Genomic DNA, 19,651 nt, shown 5'->3' on the forward strand with positions numbered 1-19,651 from the left:
CACCCACACTGGACCCCTACACTTCACCTACTGACACAACCAATCATCAGTTGATGCCATAGCCACAGCACTGTATACCACCCTGACTCACCTGGGGAAGAGGGATGCTTCTGTGAGAAAGCTGTTCTTGGACTACAGTTCAGCATTCAACACCACGATTCGACAAGAAGCTCAGAGGCTTCAGCCTGCACCCCACCTTGTGCAGCTGGATCCTGGACTTCTTATCAGATTGCTGGCAGGTGGTGAGGATGGGCTCCCTCACTTCTGCCTCTGACCCTCAACACAGGAGCCTTGCAGGGCTGTGTCCTGAGTCGCCTCCTGTACTCACTCTACACTTGCGCCTGTGTTGCTACACACAGCTCCAATCTGCTGCTCAACACTCTGCTTCCCTGGTGTGACATAGGCAAGCCTATCTGGGAGTTTCCTGACTGACTGGGACCTCCTTGTCCCATCATTTACTTGTTCAGCTTCAGACACTCCCTGGGAACTTTCCCGTCTACATGAGGAGGCCTCCCCCTGTCCATTACTCGTGCCTTCTGGCAATTCAGGTCCCCTTGTCACTTGGCTGAGCTCAGCTGCGTTCCCAGTTACTTTAGAGCACAGTCTTCCGTCATTGTCCAACTGCAAATCTGCCGGTTCACTGCTCATTCCTCCCATTTCATCCACATCGGCGTGGGGAGGTCTAGGAATCTCTTTGTCAATATTTGGGGAGTTTGCAAAGGGTAGCATACAGCATACCCTCATTTCTGCATCCTCTGAGTCCATTCAGTGGTTAGGTCCCTTCCAGCCCTTTCTGCCACTTGTCCTTCTGTTCTCCCACATCACTGCAGAGTTCTCTTACTAGGTGTAGGGTCCATGTCAGGCTCTGGGTCAACATGTATCTCTTGGCCCAGAGGTAAAAGGTGGTTCTGATGGAGAATCTTGTCAGGTCCATTCCCATCCTGTGGTTTCACCCAGAAAACTGGTACGTTTGGCATCTAACTCTCCTACATAAGGCATAACCACCCAGTGGTCAGCCAACTTGTGCTTCCCTGGTAGCCCCAATTTCTTTGTGAGAACTCTGTCTTCAGGCATCATTTGGGAGAACCTAACCTTTTGATCATACTTCCTCTTACTTCCTTAATTCTGCTTGATAGCAGAGACCTCTGCTTGTTCATACACCTTTTGTGATTCTCACCTCATATCAGACATATATTTCAGATCAGTCTTCTGTGGCAAATCTTCCCTGCCAGTCCTAAAACTGAGGTCAACAGGTAACCTTGCTTTGTGCCCAAACATCAAATAATATGGTGAATAGTCATTAGCTTCATTCTGTGTACAATTGTAGCAGTGAGCCAGGTGGCCAATATGTTGACTCCATTTGTTCTGCTTGCAGATCTTCAGGGTCCCGAGCATGTCCAGCAATGTCCAGTTGAACCTCTCAGGCTAGGGATTAACCTGAGTGTGATAAAGTCCTTGACTGTACGACTCCAGACATGCTGAGTAACTCATGTATGAGCCTAATCTCAAAATCCCTTCCCTGATCATTATGTATCTGTCTGGGAAGGCCATAATGAATGAAGTACTTTTTCTATAACGCCTTGGCCATGGTGGATGCCCTCTGATCCTTTGTAGGGAAGGCTTGAGCATATCTGGTGAAGTGGTCTGTAATAACCAAGACATTTGCTGTGCTGCTGAAAATCAGGCTCTATGGAGAGGAAATCTATACATACCAGATGAAGTGGACCCACACTCTGCAATTGTGATAAAGGAGCGCCACCTGTAGGCAGCATCTTCCTCCAAATACATCAAGTGGTTGGCTTGCAGTACTCTTCAACCTCAGGCTTTACTCGGGGCCAGTAGAACTGATCTCTGACCAATTCATAGGTCTTGTCAAACCCCAAATGACCTGAATCATCATGAAGTGACTTCAGAACAATCCTCTGATACTTCTTATGCAGAACTGACTGGGAATGCTGAGGCCTGCCTGGAGGAAATGTGACTCCCTATAGAATTTGGTTCCTCAACTCCAGTTTGTGCCATTCTCTCAGCAATAGAAATATGACAGGGTGTTTCATCTTTTCAGCTTGAGCCATATCCCCTTTTGCAACAACTGACCAAACAGTACCTATACAAGGGTTATTTCACTGAGCAGTGGCCACTTCCCTGGACTCAAATCAGGCAACTGCTTTGTACTCAGAGCAGTCAGGTTGCAGTAAACTTGTGGAATGGTACAATCAGAAACTCCCAAATGATCCACTGCTCAATCCTGCCCTTACCTTGCCTCTGATTTTCCCGTGATGGAAAACTGGCACATTGCAGGAATGCTCTCCCACTCTCTGTCCATATCCATCTCTTCGAGAGCACCTTGGGACAAAGTGGCCACATCAGCGTTCTGGCTCTATGGCCAGTACTTCAGGCTGAAATCACAGGCAGACAATACTGTCAACCAGTGATGGTCTGTGGCATCCAATGTCACCGAGGTCAGGATACAACTCAATGGGTTGTTGTCCGTCCTCACCTCAAACTTGGCGCCATATAGATATTCGCTTATCCGCCACAGCCCATTTTGTGTGTTGGGTAGTTTCACTTGAAGGGTGATAGACTCTGACTAACAAAAGCAACAGATTTCAACCCTGTGCCCTGATCTTGATACAGAATGCCTCCTAAGCCTGCCTAATCTTGTTCCTATATCTTATGGTCCAAATACCTTGGGGGGGGGGGGTTCTCATCTTGCTAAAGAATTGTCAGAAGGCCTTGTGAGAATGTCCACTGATTCGCCTTTGTACATTGTGCTTATTATTTCTTCAAAGAATTCCTACAGATCTGTCAGGCAAGATTCTCCTTGTACCGTGTACCCCGAAATGTCATCTTTAACTGCCGATTCCAGCATCTTCCCAACCACTGAGGTCAGGCTAACTGCCCTATAGTTTCCTTTCTTCTGCCTCCCTCCCATCTTGAAGAGTGGGGTGATGTTTGCAATTTTCCATTCCTCCGGAACTATGCCAGAATCTAATGATTCTTGAAAGATCATTACTTATGCCTTTACAATTTCATAAGCTACCACTTTCAGTACCCTGGGGTGTACGCTACCTGGTCCAGGTGGCTTATCTTCCTTCAGGCCTTTCAGCTTCCTAAGAACCTTATTTCTAGTAACAGCAGCTGCACTTACTTCTGTGAAGTGCCCTACACTCACTTCACTCTCTTGGAATCCAAAATCAGCACCAACCCGGTTTTCCCAATCTACCTGCATTTTGAAATCCCCATGCCTATTGAAACGTTGCCCTTTTGCCATGCATTTTCTATTTCTCGTTGTAATTTGCAGCCCACATCGTAGCTACTGTTTGGTGGCCTGTATATAACTCGCATCATGTCATACCTGTCAAACTCTAACTATGCTACAAGATCATCTACCTTATTCCCTGTACTGCATGCATTCAAATATAACACTTTCAGTCCTGTGTATGTCACCCTTTTTGATCTTGTCCCTTGTCTCCAACTCATTCCATTGACTGCAATTTTGCCCTATCATCTGCCTGTCCTTCCTGACAGGCTTACTACACATACCTCTGTGTCACTGTGACATGTCTAGTAAATATTCCCTGCTTTGCCTTCAAGACAAGTCTATATTTCAATTAAGGAGACCAAAATTAAATACATACGTGGTCTTAAACTCCTGCAGTATTCTCTGTTTATAAACTTGATCTCCTTTGCAGTGTAGTCAACATCTTATTTGCTTTTCTAGTTTCTTTGACAGCTTTTTATTGGTGTTTGTCTCAAGTTGTTGTCAGGCTTCCATTTAGGTTATGGAATTCCAGCAAATTATTTGTGAGATTAAAAATAAAATCTTTTAAACCTGTATTTCTCAGTGTGAGCCATATTTCCCCCAGAAAGTCATGCCAAATTTTGTAGGGGCCACAAGGAAAAAAATAAGAAACTGGGGGCCATTGTAGTTTCTGGGTGGGCTGTGATAAGTTTACTGTATTATTTATATATTTTAGAAAAATTTCATTAAAACAATGAACATATGTAATTTAATTGGAACCCTGAATGAAGTGACTGGAAAAATATGGCAGATGATGCAATTCAGACAGTGAAACAGTGTAGTTTGTGGGGTGTGGGGGGGGGGGGGGAGTGTGGCACGTCATTCATTATCTCTGCTCCTGTTTAGCCACACACAAATCACCATTCAACACCCTGCAGGGTTACCCACTGAACTCCACTCCATATCCATGCCAGATCACAAAATTTCTGCAGATTTTGCGGGGCAGTCTGTAGCAAGGATATGAGTATACAGTAGGAGACTGGTTTGCCTTCCACTGACCCGTGTGTGTTACAATACTTATAAAACGTGACATGAAGGCTGCAGTGCCAAAACAGCTAAGCTGTAGAAAGGTGAGATCAAGTCTACCACTGCATCACTATCGATCACTATAATTTTTATTCAATCCCTAATACTTAATTGTAAGGATGTTCAATTTGCTTTTCTTGGTAGTATTGTAGCATTTCAGTTGCAGCTTGGAGAACAAATTGCCACTGCTAAATCTTGCATATTTTACTTGTCAGATATATTTGAAAAACTGTATGTATTAAACAATCAGGAACCAGGAGAAAACTGCCATCTCATCTCATGCAAAGAGGCTATTACCGCCTTTCTTAGACTCAAACTTTTCAGCAGCAAATTGGAGTTGCAAGTTTATGCCATTTACTTAACTGGCCACTCTTAAAATGGAATTGCAAGATGATGGTCTGATTGTAGATCTTGACCATTTGAAACAACTGCACACTAATGTGGAATTTTGATTCAGAGACCTGCTGGAGTTGCATATTCCAGATTGGGTGGTGGATCCATCTGGGGGAAATGTAAGTGATGTTGACACCACTTTGCAAGAATGTTTTATTGAGCTTCCGGGTGATATAACAGTTCACGCTAAATTCAAATGCAGCAAGCAAAATTTCGGGGTAACTATTTCAAAATAAATTTCCACAGCTCTGGGAGAAAGCAAAGTTGAATGGGGTTTTAGTTAATCACTTCATCTGCTGTCAGAACCTTGTAACCAGCTTGATGTTGTGCAAAGAAGTGATTTTTGATTATCTTTAACTAAGTTGCAACCAGATATTCAAAAACTCGATGGTTTGCGTCAGTTGCAAGGCTCTCACTAAATACCCAAAATAATAAGTGTTTTTTTATTAATACAATATTAAATTATTATAAATAATGTATCCTATTCAGGCTTTGAAATAGTTTTATTTTTCATGTACACCTGTAACATATTTAACATATAAAAATATCAGCCTGTTAAAACATAAATTTTGACAGTATATTACAATAATTAAAGTTGAGCACAAAAATTTTTAGCATCTAATGGAGACTGGACCATGGGGCCACAGAGGTAAATGAAAGTTACAAATGGATCACAAGCAGAAAAAGGTTGAGAACCTCTGTTTCATAGCACTAGTGCATAACTTCATGTGGTCCATTTCATTACTTCAGTTTGATTGACATTTCCATTCATGTGAGCCTTGTTTTAATTCAACTATCAGTTGCGAATAGCTTCTAAGTCAACACGTCTTTGTGTTCTGTTATTTTGTCTGATATAATCCCAGCTTCTGTGTTTTAATAACTTCATATGCTTTCCAATTCTGGTTGTGCACATACTCATCTATTTTACCAATGTATCGCTAAGAATGAAATTTTTGCTTTCAAGAATGTTTCTTTCAAAATAAAGGCAGTAATTTGTCCTCCATGTGCCACAATTTTTAAAATTTCAGCAATATATCATTGGAGAGGGTTTCTTGAATATTTTGCCAGTTACTTGCTTTTAATTGAGAGAATTGTAATCTTATGAATAGTACTATATTTCATTAGCTTTAAAGTGAATGACTTCCTTAATATTGGCCAAGGTCTTGGTTTAAAAGAAAATAAAAATGAATGGTTTTCCTCAGGTAGACTTAGCTCTTAGTTTAAAGGAAAATCAATTGTGTCCAATTGCTTTGACATTTCCAGCTGATTGGAACAAAATAGTACCTGTGAATACAATGAGAAATTTTAGCTTCCAGCTGGAAGCAGTGGGTGGCTATTAAGGACTTCTAAGAAAAACATATCAAATGTTGACAAATAAACTCTTCAACAAATCTATTAGTATATTGCTTAAATCTGTTTCATTGCTGCATTCCTTATGTGCACTCTCCTGAGACTAACTGGAGGGAAACGTATGATTTGGTTGTGGTCCGTGGCTGTTTGTTGTGCACCACAGCCTTAAAGAGCTCGTTTTGGCCACTAGATGGCAGTCAAGATCCATTTAAAAACTGCTTCATAGCTCCCTAAAAACGATTAGATTTGCGACACACGCAACATGTTGGGAGGAACTCAGCAGGCCAGACAGTATCTGGGAAACAGTACAGTCGTCATTGATTTTTGGAACTTCCGGTATTGCTTTCACCCCCCCCCCCCACACCATTCCCTATTCCCATTTCCTTCTCTCACCTTATCCCCTTACTGTCCATCACCTCCCTCTTGTGCCCTTTTCTTTTTTCCATGGGTTTCTGATCAGAAGGAAAAGTGTGTATGGAACCGGAGGAAATAGCAGAGGTACTTAATGAATATTTTACTTCAGTATTCACTGCGGAAAAGGATCTTGGTGATTGTAGTGCTGACTTGCAGCTGACTGAAAAGCTTGAGCATGTAGATATTAAGAAAGAGGATGTGCTGGAGCTTTTGGAAAGCATCAAATTGGATAAGTTGCTGGGACCAGACGAAATGTACCCCAGGCTACTGTGGGAGGCGAGGGAGGAGATTGCTGAGCCTCTGGCGACGATCTTTGCATCATCAAAGGGGACGGGAGAGGTTCCGGAGGATTGAAGGGCTACAGATGTTGTTCCTTTACTCAAGAAAGGGAGTAGAGATAGCTCAGGAAATGATAGACCATTGAGTCTTACCTCAGTGGTTGGTAAGTTGATGGAGAAGATCCTGAGAGGCAGGATTTATGAACATTTGGAGAGGTATAATATGGCTTTGTAAAGGGCAGGTTTTGTCTTGCGAGCCTGATTGAATTTTTTGAGGATGTGACTAAACACATTGATGGAGGAAGAGCAGTAGATGTAGTGTATATGGATTTCAGCAAGGCATTTGATAAGGTACCCCATGCAAGGCTTACTGAGAAAGTAAGGAAGCATGGGATCCAAGGGGACATTGCTTTGTGGATCCAGAACTGGCTTGCCCACAGAAGGCAAAGAGTGATTGTAGATGGGTCATATTCTGCATGGAGGTCAGTCACCAGTGGAGTGCCTGAGGGATCTGTCTGGGATCCCTCATCTTTTTGATTTTTATAAATGGCCTGCATGAGGAAATGGAGAGATGGGTTAGTAAGTTTACTGATGACACAAAGGTTGGAGGTGTTGTGGATAGTGTGGAGGGCAGTCAGAGGTTACAGCGGGACATTGATGGGATGAAAAACTGGGCTGAGAAGTAGCAGATGGAGTTCAACCCAGATAAGTGTGTACTGGTTCATTTTGGTAGGTCAAATATGATGGCAGAATATACTATTAATGGTAAGACTCTTGGCAGCGTGGAGGATCAGAGGGATCTTGGGTTCCGACTCCATAGGACACTCAAAGCAGCTGCGCAGGTTGACTCTGTGGTTAAGAAGGCGTACGGTGTATTGGCCTTCATCAATCATGGAATTGAATTTAGGAGTGGAAAGGTAATGTTGCAGCTATATAGGACCCTGGTCAGACCCCACTTGTAGTACTGTGCTCAGTTCTGGTTGCCTCACTACAGGAAGGATGTGGAAGCCATAGAAAGGGTGCAGAGGAGATTTACAAGGATGTTGTCTGGATTGGGGAGCATGCCTTATGAGAATAGGTTGAATGAACTCGGCCTTTTCTCCTTGGAGTGATGGAGGATGAGAGGTGACCTGATAGAGGTGTGTAAGATGTTGAGAGGCATTGATCGTGTGGATAGTCAGAGGCTTTTTCCCAGGGCTGAAATGATTGCCACAGGAGGACACAGAATTAAGGTACAGAGGAGATGTCAGGGGTAAGTTTTTTTACTCAGAGAGTGGTGAGTGTGTGGAATGGGCTGCCAGCAATGGTGGTGGAGGTGGATGCGATAGGGTCTTTTAAGAGGCTTTTAGATAGGTACATGGAGCTGAGTAAAATAGAAGGCTACATGTAAGCCTAGTAATTTCTAAGGTAGGGACATGTTTGGCACAACTTTGTGTGCTGAAGGGCCTGTCTTGTGCTGTAGGTTCTCTATGTTTCTATGTCTCTGGCAGTCACGGGGTGAATGTACAAATGCGGTGGGATTGTCCTGGGGCTGGCACAGTGCTTGATAGAGACTCTGGCCACCTGTTCTAGCCAAGTTGATGTACTGCTCATTTGGTAGACATCTTCTTGATAGATCATGAAACCAATCTTTTTCACTTCTTTTATGTTTTTTACTTTGTTCTCATCTTGAACGTGATTTTGGAGCTGTTGGAGCCTATGTTCTGCTGTTTGGAAATTAGCACTCACTCTGCAGTCTCCAAGAAGCTTCTGAGAGGCAGAGGTGGTGTGAGTGAACCATATAGCGAGAAGGCAGCAGGATGGCACGCGAGTAGATTAAAACTTAAATTGTTTGCAGATTAAAGCGATAAAGGGAATTGAAACATCAAGGTGAGTGTGAAAGTTTAGAAACAAGAGAAAATCTACAGATGCTGGAAATCCAAGCACCACACACAAAATGCTGGAGGAATGCATCAGGCTAGGCAGCATCTATGGAAAAGAGCACAATCAATGTTTTGGGCTGGGACACTTTGGCAGGACTGGAGGAATAAAAGCTGAGGAGTAGATTAAAAAGGTGCAGGGAGCGGAGAGAGAAACACTAGGTGATAGGTAAAACCTGAAGGGGAGGGATGAAGTAAAGAGCTGGAAATTTGATTGGTGGAGGAGACAGAAGGCTATGGAAGAAAAAAATGGGGGGAGGAGCACCAGAGGGAGGTGATGGGCAGGCAAGGAGATAAGGTGAAAGAGGGGAAAGGGGATGGGGAATGGTGAAGGAGAGAGGGGTGCCTCAGAAGTTTGAGGAATCAGTGTTCATGCCATCAGGTTGGAGGCTATCCAGATGGAATATAATCTGTTGTTCCTCAACCCTAAGTGTGGCCTCATCTTGACAGTGGAGGAGACCATGGATAAGCCATATCGAAATGGGAATGGGAAGTGGTATTAAAATTGGTGGCTACTGGGAGATCCGACTTTTTCTGGTGGATGGAACATTGGTGCTTGACGAAGTGATCTACCAATCTATGTTAGGTCTCACCGATATACCGGAGGCCATGCCGGGAGCACCAGACTCAGTATATGACCCCAACAGACTCTAAACCTGGAAGGACTGTTTAGGGCACAGAATGGTAGCAGTAGGTGTAGGGGCAGGTGTAGCACTTGTTACACTTGCAAGGATAAGTGCCAGGAGGGAGATCAGTGGGGAGAGATGAATGGACAAGGTAGTTGCGTGGATCCCTGCGAAAAGTAGAAAGTAATTTTGCTCTCTGGCTAAAGAAATTTCTCCACACCTTTGTTCTAAAAGGACGCCCCTGTAATATGAGGCTGTGTCCTTTGGTCTTAGACTCTCCCACCATTCTTGATTTCTTGGTTCTTTCTTGGTTTCATGGCTGTCTGGAGAACTGAAGAATTTCAAAGTTGTGTACTTCGATAATAAATGAACATTTGTACCTTTGGTAGGAGAATCCCAAATGAGGGGTTGTAGTTACATCTGCAGAATCTCTTGTGTTTGGCAGGTCATCTGCCTAGTTACAAAATATTACTGCCAAGTTAGCTTTACCATTAGCTGTTGAATTAATGGGGTAAAGAACATCATCAAGGATTCAGAAAGGATCTCTTGTAGATTTTAGTTGGTGTGATATCCAAACAGATTTTGGAGAGTATCATTTTTAAATGAAGACTAAAGGAGGTTTCATATTTAAGACTAATATTTCAGAACGGTTTTAATATAGAACATGACCAGAATATATGTGTTAGTATGGCTATCTCAGTTTTACATCTATCACAATACTTGTCAACATTGAAAAATATTTTAGAAAGTCTCTTTCGTCCAATGGTAACGATGTACAATTTTAAATTGAATCAGTGAATGACTAGCACAGACCGAGGAAGAGTTAACCAACTTCAGAATCCGCGTCCAGTCCTCCCATATAAAAGCCAAATTGAGTACTTTCTCCCAATCCTGTTTAATCTTAAGTAAAGGACGCTTATCCTATTGTAGTAATAAATTATAAATTCTTCCAATAGAACCTTTCATCAAGGGGTTCATATTCATAATAGTACCTTTATTTGATTTTGAGAAGAGGTGGGGCTAATTTGCTCGTTAATATCATTTCAGTTAACTGATAGATTTAAGTGTAAATTTTGTTTTGATGCATTTTTTTCTTCTTCTTGGCGGTTTGATGTTTATTTTTAGAAGCTTTCTATATGACGCATGGCTCCGGGGTTGTGCCCTCAATGGGTTCTTTTTTTTCACACTTTTCTTGCTTAGTACAGTTTTTTTTATTCACCAACATTTTCAATCTTTAAGATAAGTTTTTTGAGGCATTGTATGTGTTGTTACTTCAATGTACCTGTGTATTTTTTAATAATAATAATAATAATAATAATAAAAAGATTTGAAAAGACTAATATTTAAATTGAAGTGTGTGAATTTTGGAGGAATTGTGACATGCGAGATTGAAGATATGGCCTGCAACTAATGGGCTCCTGGGTTGGCTGCAGTGATGACTGACTTCGTGGCTGTGGACTCACTTTCATGAGCTTCAGTTCTGAATTTTATTTGCTTATTTTTATTGTTTGCATCCTTTGCTTTTCTTTCTGCACATCAGGTGTTTAATGGTGTTCTTTTTTAAAGAAAACGGTTCTATTGTGTTTCTTGGTTATGGCTGCCTGTATGTAGGGAGACAAATAAGGTTGTAAATATACTTCGATAATAAATGTACTTCAAAATGCCGTTTGCTGATTGCAGATATGATCATCGTTGTTTATAATTTATATCAGTAACTTGCCTGAAGGAAATTTGTGTGAATTAGGTTAGTTTTGCACCAAACCAAACTCAGATGGACTGTTGATTCCATTGAGGCAACAAAGAATCCAAAAGTTAGTAACATCGTCTGACAAAAGCAGATAATGTAATATGAGTGCATATAACAACCTGTGTTTAGTAAGTAAGGAACATTAAAATAGCTAAACATAAAGTTATAAGTGGTTAAAGATCTTGTAAACTCAATGCATTGTTCAAGAGAAAAGAAAAGGTAGAGGATATAGGTCTTGTGGTCTCCCACATTCTTAATGCATATGGTTAGTGCTGAACAGCAAATAAAGAAGAAAGAATAGTGAACAGTATAAACATATATGGTGCAAATCATAAGATAGTTGTATTAAGTGGCACGATGATTCAGTCTGAGATTTTAAGTTCAATTGCTGAGAACATAAATGTAGCCTGTACACGGTGGTGATTTGAATAGATTTGTGTATTTCTTTCTTGAAATATTTTGGCAGTTATCATTGATAACATTTTCTCTTTATTGGTACAAGGAAAGATTGGTAGTTTGCCATGATTTTCAGCTTTTCTGTTTATGTTATACCCTGCATCTTCCTAGATATGACAGTGCTTAAGTGGATTTAGATGTACACCTGAACAGGCAGAGAATAGAGGGATAGGGACTGTGTGTAGGCAGATATCCTGACGAAGGGTCTCGGCCCAAAACGTCAACAGCGCTTCTCCCTATAGATGCTGCCTGCTCTGCTGTGTTCCACCAGCATTTTCTGTGTGTTATTGTCAGATATTATTTAGTTTGGATTGGTATCACTGTTGTCTCAGACATGGTGGTCTAAAGAACCTGCACTGTTCTACGTAGGACCTATTTGATGGAGGGTCTGTGCTTTATGAATGTATATTCTAGGGCTCATTCTGCTACGCACTTCAACGAATAACTCAGTGCTGTATTGGAGTTTGGCTTCCAAATGTGCAGGTATGTACATATCTTTTTCATAATTCAGCTTAAAGACTTAGGTTAGATTGACCTTGCTTGTGGGATGGAGATGAGGGAGATTAAACCTTTTATCTCCTTTCAATGATTAGCTCAGCTTCAGCTGGAATCTTGTTGGAGCAGAGGTGCAATAATGCGGCAAGGAAGATCAAGAGTGGAGTTGGAGTGATCATGTAGATTTGTCTGACACCTGTATACATTGGGATTATGTCTCTGGTGGATCCAGTAATTTGAATCATGATTTGCATGGAGTTAGGAAACAAAGGAGAAGGTAAACTTTTTGTAATTTTTTTATAATTAGTCTTTATTTAAATCAGTATTAGTAATATTTATTATTTACTTCAGTTTCCATTTTTATCAAAACTGGACTGGAATTATAACAAATAGGAGAGGGTGGTAATTAATTGACGTGTTCTTTAGCATATGAGGGTGCAGTGTGTCAGAAATGTACTTTTATTTAGAGAACACCTGGATGTTTGTGAGGTGGTATTTGTGAAGGCATTTCACAGGATCCTCATTCTCAATGAAGCTTCTTGTGTGTAGAAGTCAGAGACTATTTGGATTCTGGGAAGAGTTAATGCATTAGAACTTTAGGAAAACTTGACTCGATCTATTTTAAATGATAGGGATCCTTCTGAAGTGCATCAAGAGATGGATTTTGGAGTTGACATATTGTATAGTTCTAACATTTTTCCTTTCAATATTTTTATTAATATTATATAAATTGCGTGAATAAAAATACAAAAATTCATAAGGATACAAGTAATATGAATTACATTACATTTTTAAATCACAGTAATATGATCACAGTATCCTATATTCCAAATCAATCATGTAGAAAAAAAGATTGAATTATGAAATGAAATAAAATAAAATAATTGTATTTTATTAAAAAAATCTAACCCCGCTACTAAAATGAGCTGGTTGGTGGAAAAAAAGAGGAAAAAAAAATACCTTACCATATAATATAATAATAATGGCTCAGTCCATACTTCAATAACAGTTCAAAGATTATGAAAGTAACTCTGAAAGGGTCCCCATAACATCAGAAAATCATGTTTAGAATCAGAAATCGAACCACGAATCTTCTCTAGATAAAGGCACAACATAACTTCAGATAGCCATTGAACATGAGTGGGTGGGGCAGCCTCTTTCCACTTGAGCAAGGTTGCCCTCCTGGCCATAAGAGACATAACGGCCAATACCTGCAAATTAGATGGCTTCAATTTTGTAATACTATCCTCAATAATACCAAACATGGCAGACAAGGGATTGGGCTTAAAACTAACATTGAAAAGTACAGAAAAAGTTTGAAATACATCTTTCCAAAATTTTTCAAGGCTCGGACATATCCAAAACATGAATTTGTGTGGCCACTCCATTAGTGCATCTATCCCAGGAGGGGGAAATATCTGCGTAGAAACGAGAGAGCTTGTCTTTAGACATATGAACTCTATGTACCACTTTGAATTGTAATAAAGAATGACGAGCTCATAATGATGAAGAATTAATCAATTTTAGAATAGTCTTCCAGTTCTCTTCAGATATGAAAATCTGTAAATCCTCCTCCCAGTCTCCTTTAATTTTATCTAAAGAGGCCTTTTTAAGTCCCAACAGCAGACCGTAAATGTGAGATATTGAACTGTTGTCAAAGGGTTTCAGATTAAAACTTTTATCTATTATATTCTTATCTGGACTTGTAGGAAATGTATGTAGTTAGGATCTTAAAAAGTCTCTAATCTGTAAATATCAGAAAAAGTGAGTATTGGAAAGGTTAAATTTCATTGAAAGTTGCACAAGAGAGATTATCTCCATCAAACAAATCCTGAAATGTTTTAATACCCAATCTATCTCATTCTTTAAAAGATAGGTCCGTTAACAATTAGAAAAGATGGGACTCGAGAGGGAGAATCTCAATAAACCAAAATGTTTCTAAACTGTAACCAAATCCTCAAAGTATGTTTGGCCACCACATTGTCAGTTAGTTTATTTAAAGATAGAGGAAATGAAGATCCAAGTAAAGAAGTAATGGAAAATTTCATAACAGAACTGACTTCCAAAGAAACCCACATAGGGCCATTCTCATGGTGAATGTAATATATCCAAAACGTAATATTTCATATATTAACTGCCCAATAATATAATCTAAAATTGGGTAAGGCAAAGCTGTTTGGTTTTTTGAACGTGAGCTTTATTTATTCAAGGTTTTATATTCTTCCATATATAAGAAGAAAGAATTGAATCCAAAGAGTCAAAAGAAAGATTTAGGAATAAAAACAGGCACAGCTTGAAAAAGGTGTATAAATTCAGGTAAGATATTCATTTTAATAGAATTAATGCGGCCAGTCAGTGATAAAGAGGGAGGTGATCAATTAGAAACAGTTTTTTAACATAATTCAATAAAGTTAAAACATTTTCCTTAAATAAATCTTTATAATTCTTAGTAATTGTTACTCCTAAATATGTCAATTGTTTTCTTAAAATTTTAAAAGGAAGGTTAATATCAAATGGTATTAAATTATTTGAAGGAAACAGTTCACTCTTATGTAAATTTAATTTATATCCTGAGAACTGACTAAAATTAGTCAGTAAATGGAACACAAATGGTAAAGAGTTTGGTATAAAATGGTATATTGTGGCGACCCACTTCCTAGCGCACTCGAACCGGCTCACAAATAGCCAGCGCGCTGGCACAAAGGCCAGGTCTGCAACAAAGGGAAAAAGTCTGCGGGGGTTTGTGAGTACGTGTCCCTTAGAGCAACCCTGCCCGGGGAGGGCGGGATGAGGGAGGCTTTAAAGTAAGGCTGTGAAGTTTGAATAAAATCATCTTTAATTGCAGTCTACCGACTCCGTGTCATTATTTTAGCGCTGCGTGTAGCACTCCGCTACAATTGGTGACCCCGACGGTCCAAACAATTTTTGGACCGGAGATGACTGACGCCGCATCTGTTCATGCGGTTTCGTTGAAACTGCTAAGCTTCTGGACGCTGCGACCTCACCTATGGTTCCAGCAAGCAGAAGCCCAATTCCACGTTCGGCAGATAACCTCAGAGGACACGCGTTACTACTACGTGGTGAGCTCCCTGGACCAGGAGACAGCGGCCCAGGTTGAGGAGTTCGTACAGTTTCCCCCAGTGGATGGCAAGTACACGGAATTTAAAGCCCTGCTCATAAGGACTTTTGGACTCTCATGGCGCGAGCGAGCTGCCCGTTTACTGCACCTGGATGGCTTGGGAGACAGACCTCCATCAGCTTTAATGAATGAGATGTTGTCTCTGGCTGGAGGACACATGCCCTGCCTCATGTTTGAGCAGGCATTCCTGGAGTAGCTGCCCGAGGACATACGCCTGCTGCTGTCCGACGCGGATTTCAGCGACCCCCGGAAGGTGGCAGCCCAGGCAGACTTGCTGTGGAACGCCAAGAAGGTGAGCGGGACATCCGTTGCACAGATAACCAGGCCACGCTCCCAGCAGCAAACCAGTCCAGGCCCGGCCGCAGAGCCCGCTAACCTCAGAGGCAGGGGTGGGGAACCCAACGAACAATGGTGTTTCTACCACCAGCGGTGGGGCGCAGAAACCCGCAGTTGTTGCCCACCCTGCCAGTTCCCGGGAAACGCCAGGGCCAGATGCCGCTGATGGCTACGGCAGCTGGCCATTGGGATAGCCTCCTGTATGTGTGGGACCAGTGGTCAGGACGCTGTTTTTTGGTCGACACCGGTGCCGAGATCAGCGTCTTACCTCCGACGAGTTACGACACCTGCAACAGGGCACGGGGTCCCCTCCGAGGGCCGTGAACGGCAGCACAGTAAGGACCTATGGCACCCGTACAGTGCAGCTACAGTTCGGCTCCAGCCAGTTCACACTGTTCAGTGTGGGACTTCACACTGGCCGCCGTAGCCCAACTGCTTCTGAGTGTGGATTTTTTACGGGCTCACAGCCTACTGGTCGACCTGCCCAGGAAGGGACTGGTCCATGCCGAGATCTTTCAGACGTTCTCCCTGGATGCAGCCCCGTCGCCTCGACTCCATCATGCTGTCCGACAACGACTTCACCAGGGTCCTGGCGGATTTTCCATCGGTTCTGGCACCGCAGTTCACGGCAGCCATGCCCCAACACGGCGTACAGCACCACATCCTGACCCAGGGACCACCCCTCCACGCCCGTGCTCAGCGGCTTCCCCCGGACAAGCTCCGACTGGCGAAGGAGGGAGTTCAAGAGGATGGAGGAATTGGGGATCATCCGGCGGTCCGACAGCCCATGGGCCTCCCCCCGGCACATGGTGCCCAAAGCGACAGGGGGCTGGAGACCGTGCGGCGACTACCGCAGGCTGAACGAGGCTACCACACTGGACCGCTACCCTCTGCCGCACATTCAGGACTTTGAAGCAAACCTCTATGGCGCACGGATCTTCTCCAAGGTAGACCTCGTCCAAGGATACCATCAAATCCCGATGCATCCGGACAATGTCCCCAAAACGGCTCTCAACACCCCGTTTGGCCTTTTCGAGTTCCTCCGCATGCCGTTCGGCCTGAAGAATGCTGCACAGATGTTCCAGCGGTTAATGGACGCGGTGGGACACGACCTGGACCGCATTCATCTATTTGGACGACATCCTCATAGCCAGCAACAGTCGTCAGGAGCATCTGTCCCACCTCTGTCAACTCTATGCCTGACTGAGTGAATACGGTCTAACAATCAACCCGGCCAAATGCCAGTTCGGGCTCGACACCATTGACTTCCTGGGCCACAGGATTAACTAAAGACAGGGCAACCCCTCTGCCCGCTAAGGTAGATGCGGTCCGCCATTTCCCCTGACCCACCACGATCAAAGGCCTTCAGGAGTTCATAGGTATGGTCAATTTCTACCACAGCTTCCTCCCTTCAGCTGCCCGAATCATGTGCCCCCTGTTTGCCCTGCTGTCGGGTCCTGGCAAGGAGATGGCCTGGGATGAGGAGTCCGCCGCCGCTTTCATTCAAACGAAGGAAGCCTTGGCGAACGCTGCAATGCTAGTGCACCCCTGAATGGACGTCCCTACCGCCCTCACAGTGGACGCATCTAACACGGCAGTGGGTGGGGTGCTGGAACAACTCATCGAGGGGCGTTGGCAACCCCTGGCTTTTTTCAGCAAACACCTGCGGCCACCCGAGCTCAAATACAGTGCTTTCGACTGGGAACTGTTGGCGCTATACCTGACAATCCGGCATTTCAGGTGCTTCTTAGAAGGTAGGCCCTTCACCGCGTTCACGGACCACAAGCCGCTTACCTGTACGTACACGAAGGTATCCGATCCCTGGTCGTCCCGCCAGCTGCGCCATCTGTCCTACATCTCTGAATACATGACGGATGTCCGGCACGTCTCGGGTAAGGACAATGTCGTGGCGGACGCGCTCTCTCGCCCTAACATTCATGCCCTTTCCCAAGGGGTAGGCTTTGAGGTGCTGGCAGAGGCGCAGCAGGCAGACGAGGAGATCTCGAGTTACAGAACCGCAGTTTCCGGCTTGCAGCTCCAGGACCTCCCCGTTGGCCCGGGTGAGAGGACCCTACTCTGTGACGTCGCCACCGGCCAGCCCCGTCCCGTCGTCCCGGCAAACTGGTGGCGCCGTGTTTTCGACTCCATTCATAACTTAGCACACCCCTCCATCAGGACAATTATCCGTCTGGTAGCCAACCGGTTCGTTTGGCACGGACTCCGCAAGCAGGTCAGTGAATGGGCCAGCACGTGCATGCACTGCCAGACGGCCAAGGCGCAGCGGCACACCAAAGCTCTGCCGCAGCGGTTCCACCCCACCCACCAGCGTTTCGACCACATTCACGTGGATATTGTGGGCCCCCTGCCAGTGTCGCGCGGAGCACAGCACCTCCTGACTATCGTGGATCGGTTCACAAGATGGCCAGAGGCGATCCCTCTCACAGACACCACCTCCGAATCTTGCGCCCGGGCACTGATCGCCACCTGGGTGTCGTGCTTTGGTGTACCGGCCCACATTACCTCCGACAGAGGCGCCCAGTTCACCTCCAGCCTGTGGTCAGCTATGGCCAGCCTTTTGGGGACACAGCTGCACCACACCACTGCCTACCACCCACAGTTGAACGGACTAGTGGAGCGTTTCCACCGTCACCTAAAGTTGGCTCTCATGGTCCGCCTGCGAGGAGCTAACTTGGCGGATGAGCTTCCCTGGGTCCTACTTGGCATCCGCACGGCGCTCAAAGGTGATCTGCATGCCTCATCGGCCAAGTTGGTGTACGGCGCACCCCTGTCATCCCCGGGGAGTTCATACCAGCCCCAAGGGGGCAAGAGGGGGGCAAGAGGAAGAACCTGCAGCAGTCCTGGGCAGACTTCGCGAGAGGCTTGGTGACCTGGCCCCCATACCCATTTCGCAGCATGGGCAGAACCCAACCTGCGTACCCAAAGACCTGCAGAACTGTAAGTTTGTGTTTGTACGACGGGGCGGGCATCGGCCACCGCTGCAATGGCCCTACGAGGGGCTGTTCACGGTGCTCAGGAACAACGGGTCCATGTTCGTGCTGGACGTTGGGGGGAGAGAGGAGGTTTTCACGGTGGACCTGGTGCAACCGGTCAAGTTTCCAGCACCGCGGCGCAGAGGCCGACCTCCCAAACAGGGTCCGGCCCAGACTGTGGACACTGGGGGGGGTGTATCGCCGGTTCTGGGGTGGGGGTTATGTGGCGACCTACTTCCTAGCGCACTCGAACCGGCTCACAAATAGCCAGCGTGCAGGCACAAAGGCCAGGTCCGCAACAAAGGGAAAAAGCCTGCGGGGGTTTGTGAGTACGTGTCCCTTAGAGCATCCGCCCCCGGGGAGGGCGGGATGAGGGAGGCTTTAAAGTAAGGCTGTGAAGTTCGAATAAAATCATCTTTAATTGCAGTCTACCGACTCCCTGTCGTTATTTTAGCGCTGCGTGTAGCACACTGCTACAATATTAGATATAAAAAGCAATAAGTCATCAGCATAGAGTGACAATTTATGAATAATACCTCTCCTTAAAATACCAGTAATCTCTTTAGCCTCTTGAAAAGCAATTGCTAAGGGTTTTAATGCCAAATCAAAAAGCAGAGGGCTCAAAGGACAACCGTGTGTAGTTCCACATTGGAGTTTAAAGGGTTTAGAATTCTGAAGATTAGTAAGAACCCGATTGGAGGGAAATAAATAAAGTAGTTTAATCCAATGAATAAAATTAGGTCCAAAATTAAATTTTTCTAAAGATGTAAAAAGATAATCCCATTCAACTCTGTCAAAAGCTGCCTCTGCATCCAAAGATATCACACATTCCGATATTTCCTTAGATGGAGAATGCATAGCATTTAACAAATGCCATATATTAAAATGGGAATATCAATTTTTAATAAATCCTGTCTGATCATCCAAAACTATAGAAGATATAATATTTTCAAGTCTGCGAGCCATGATGTTTGCAGTATAAGAAATAATTTGACCCCAGATATATGCTTTAAAAGTATCCCATATAATAAGACTAGATGTCTCTTCCAACGTACTTTCTTCAAAAAGAAAGAGTAATTTTATTCTTCACAAATTTTAGAGAGAACCCTGTTGGCAGGTAATGGAGTAACATTGTCTTAGATTGCTCCTACCCCACACACAAAATGCTGGTGGAACAC

General features: G+C 43.9%; 1 protein-coding gene across 5 annotated transcripts in view; it reads left to right on the plus strand.

Moving 5' to 3' along the window:
* bckdhb (branched chain keto acid dehydrogenase E1 subunit beta) overlaps nucleotides 1-19,651 on the plus strand; it is a 223,359-nt gene that overhangs the window by 22,558 nt on the left and 181,150 nt on the right. Inside the window, exons 1-4 of one of the 5 annotated variants that reach the window (XM_059982372.1) lie at nucleotides 6,449-6,571; nucleotides 11,928-11,996; nucleotides 12,107-12,285; nucleotides 14,219-14,324. The exons of 1 other annotated variant lie outside the window; for it this stretch is intronic. The gene's annotated coding sequence lies outside the window, so the exon portion shown is untranslated. Of the gene's footprint in view, nucleotides 1-6,438; nucleotides 6,572-8,451; nucleotides 8,635-11,927; nucleotides 11,997-12,106; nucleotides 12,286-14,218; nucleotides 14,325-19,651 lie in introns of those variants that run through there. 3 more of the 5 variants (XM_059982371.1, XM_059982374.1, XM_059982373.1) reach the window with 3 other exon arrangements.

This window comes from Hypanus sabinus, chromosome 10 (genome assembly GCF_030144855.1).
Source record: "Hypanus sabinus isolate sHypSab1 chromosome 10, sHypSab1.hap1, whole genome shotgun sequence".
Taxonomy (NCBI): domain Eukaryota; kingdom Metazoa; phylum Chordata; class Chondrichthyes; order Myliobatiformes; family Dasyatidae; genus Hypanus; species Hypanus sabinus.